Raw genomic sequence first — 4,206 nt, forward strand, 5'->3', positions numbered from 1 at the left:
GCACTTTGATGTGCCGATCAACAGAAAAGCATAAGGGCAATGTAAATACCCCCTAGACAGAAGGTATATGCAAGTCTCACAGGTTATTACCTGTCGGCATTGACTGTGTGTGAAACCCCTCTAAATCTGTTTGTTTACTACTTCGAAAGCCTGGTCTTTAACCTATAGTTCTTTGTACACAGGTGCCAATATACTTCTCAGTAAAAATGTTACAATTATTCAGGGAACATTTTAAAAGAATGGCATTTGTTTGCATAAATTATTATAGAAACAGGTGAGTCCAGCACTTGGGATAAAAGTGATTTCAAGCTTCATTGGAGCATCAGCTGCACATAAAACATTACGTTTTTTATGCCAAACCAGAGGAAGGTCACGGGCATGGTGAGCTGTTTTGTTTCTTTTTTGTATATGAATAAATGAATGAAGATAATTTTTTCTAATACTACAGACTACTAAAACAGGAAAAGGCCTCTGGCAGGTCCGACCGGCCCCGGATGTACAAGTGTCCTGTGGCCATGTTAAAAAAAAAGGCAAAATTCCAAGCTAGTAACGTCAGAATTTAGTTTTTTTTTTCAATCTCTGAATTCTTTCTAAACCTTTTTTTTTTTTTTTACTGAAAAAATAGATAGGTGACAGATCCTTCTCATGTATCTCAAAATAAAGACTTAAAAAGGCACTGTCACCATAAAAAAAATATTTGACATGTAAGAGAGACATGTCAAAAGTTTTGATCGGTGTTTAAACTCTGATTGTGTGACTAAACTGTAAGAAGCCGGCACTTAGCGCGTTTCCCTCTGTGTCATATGACAGTGTCAAGATGGCCTCATAATGTGAGTCTATGTGGTGCGTCTTTTTCACTGACACAGCGCGGTCATATCCCTACTCATTCTATTAATCGCTCAGGGTCTGAACACCCTGAACATCGATAAAAACTTTTGACTTATTTCTCTGACATGTCATAAGGCTTTCATGGTGACATTTACACAAGAAATTAAAATTCAGATTTTTCTTTATTTTAGGATTGTATTATTTTTTACATTGTCCCAAAATAAATCTTTTCATCAGAGAGAATAAGTTTTTATTTAATCAGAGACAATAGTTAAAAAAATTAGCAAGGGCGTAGCTAGAGGGCATATATTGGGGATTGCTCTAGTTTGGGGGTCTCATCTTACTGTAGTAGTCTGGTCTGGGGTTTGAACATAATTTAACAGGAGGGTCTGGAATGGCATCTGCTTAACTTTGGTGTCTGACATAGGGATGTGATGCACCAACATTTATATTGGGTTTTTATGACTATTAAAATGGAGTGCAATGATGTATTGTCCAGCACCAGCCATTTGCTGGTGCTGCAGTAATGTTCATAGTGTCCCTGTAAGGTAGGGTACTGGAAAGACACGTAGACAAGTGCAGCCCTACACTGGCACCCGCCCCAGATGTCCCTACCTACTTGCCACAAACAGTACTAAGAATTACTGCAACACAAAACATATCAAACACGAAAACTAAGTCAGCAACAACCGGGCAGCGAAGGTACAGAATCAGAATCCAGAAAGCAAAGTCAGGGAACGAAATCCAAAAGGTCTAAGCAAAAACAACAAATGGTCAGGAGAATGCTAGGTCAAGGCACAAGGCGCTATCACAGGCACTAGACTGAGACCAGGGGCTGGAATATATAGGAAAGAGGAACCTAGGTGCTTACAGCTAACTGGCTAGGTCAGCTGTCAGTCACCATCAAGGGTACACCTGATACCGATTGACTGGGGGTGGTGAGGCCCTGGCCGTGGCTACACAGAAAAGAAAAGATAAACACAGCAGGCTGGTTGCTGGGGAGGCAATCGGTGGTCCCCCGGCAACCAGTCCCACTCAACAGCAGAACGTAGTGACGTCTGAGCACGGCCCGATGACCAGACGTGCAGGGCGGCTGCTAGGGACGCCGTCAGCGTGCCCGCAGCAACCGATCCTGCCTGTTGCGAAGGACGCCGTCGGCAATACTCCTAGCCAAGCCACGCACCTCGGCAGAGGCAGACACTGGGCGCGCAGCTCGGGTCCTGACAGTCCCACTTATAGTGTTTCTGTCATTTCAACAAGCTTATAACAAACATGTTATAGCCACATGTCAGAGGATTGTATCCGCAGCAGGATCCGCAGCAGATTTGATGGCGCAGATTTGATGCTGTGTTCAGTTATTTAGTTACATTGATATCTGTGCCATCAAATCTGCCGCAGATTTTTCGGCGGATCTGTTGTGGATCTGCACCATCAAATCTGCTGCGGATCCTTTACATGTGTGAAGGCACCCTTAAAGTCAACGAAAGAAGTACCTTGTTGAGGTCACCAAACATTTCACTGGACTGCTGCAGCCAATCACTTGCCTTATTGGTCATGTGCAATAAAAAGTGCATGTATCCACTGAGGACAGTGATATCAGAAAAGGAATATTTAATGGACACCTCCGGCGGGACCCCCCCAAAAAAAAAAAAACACAGACACCAAACTCACCATCCCTCCGGTGACGATCGCCACTCCATTCGCCCGCCGTCCGCCTCACCGTCACCGCCGTCCAGCGATGTCTCCTTCTTCCGGGTCCATGAGAGAGAAAAGGCTGCCAGCGCGCTTGCGCACCGGCAGCCTTTTCATTGGCTGGAGCGCATCACATGGCGTCCAGCAAGCTCAGCCAATCAGGGCTGAGCAAGCTGGAAGCCATGTGATGCGCTCCAGCCAATGAAAAGGCTGCTGGTGCGCATGTGCACCAGCAGCCTTTTCTCTCCCATTCACTCTCAATGAAGACGCCGAGGAGGAAGAAGACCCGGACCGCCCCCAGCTCTGACATCACCCGACACCAGAGAAGAGGACCGTGACGACCGTAATAGGTAATGTATATATTCTTTAACTTCCGGGGTGGGGGGTCGGGGGTCGGAAAGTGGGGGAAGGGGGCCAGACTGGGTATTTAACCACATTACAAAGTTATATAACTTTGTAATGTGTGTTAAATAAGCCAAAAAAATTTTTCGCCGGAGTTGTCCTTTAAGTATTTTTTTTTTGTTTTACAGACTTGGTGAACAATTGAAGGCAGCCTTAGGCCCCGTTCCCACTGAGGAAAGGTAGCGGAATTCCGCGACGGAATTGTCCGCCGCGGAATGCCGTTAGCCTCCCGCTCATAATGGGAGTCTATGGGAGGCGTGCGCTCCTGCTCTGTACGCGCTGAAGAATGAACATGTTATTGCAAAAATAATGGACGTTTTTTGCTAAATAGAGGCCATTATTATGAAAGACGGCCATCATTTTTACACAGTGTGAACTTATCATCTGTGTGAACAGTGTGAACTATTCCGTGTTTTAAGACTCACAACCGAGGCTCCACAGACTCTTGTTTTGCATATTTAAATTTTTGGGGGCATGCATCAGTGGAGACTCTTGATTGAGTACTTCATTGGATTTTTTCACTGATCTCCTTGAGTTCAGTGATTACTGTGATTTGACAGTGTGAACTTAGCCTAAGCACTATTTTTGTCCGGTCATTTGCATAGACACCAAATGAAAACCCAATGCCCCCAATGGGATCTGTTGGTGTCCAATGGACTCTCCTGTTATTTACCGTGAACAAAATCTGCAATGGGGACCCTGAACACATAGGGGACCTATGAGATATGTCAGGCAGTGCATTCTTAGATTGCTCTTTTTTCAGTTATATTACCACTAACATGCATCCAAGAATCTACAGGTCAAGGTGAGGGGGTCAGTATCTTAGTGTCAGACCCTGTAGTTACTATGGAAATTGTGGAGAGGGGTTCAGGTTGGCCACCCCTTTTCTGTGGGTGATGTGACATGAAACCCACGTTACATTTCTCTCCTCTATGTGATCCTTCTGTTCTAAGAATCATAGGTGGCGTGGGATAAACCAACACTGAAAAGAGCCCAATTTTGACTTATGGGACCCGGATACCTTCTATGAACCTCCCTGGCTAAAGGCATGACATTAATCCACTAGCAAAGTCATATTAGTTGCTGCCAAACCCGATCCTAAATTAAGAAATATTCACAAGGTAATTTCATAGGTTGATCAGTAGAGAATAAGGGAGAGGTGCATCTCATTGGTGACTCCTCAGTAACTTTTGTAGTTTCGCTGTGTACATCTCTACGTCTGCATGTGTTACTGATGTAATTTACTGGGGACCTGTTTCATACTCTCCTGGCCCATCCCTTTGT

This window comes from Dendropsophus ebraccatus, chromosome 15, assembly GCF_027789765.1.
Source record: "Dendropsophus ebraccatus isolate aDenEbr1 chromosome 15, aDenEbr1.pat, whole genome shotgun sequence".
NCBI lineage: Eukaryota > Metazoa > Chordata > Amphibia > Anura > Hylidae > Dendropsophus > Dendropsophus ebraccatus.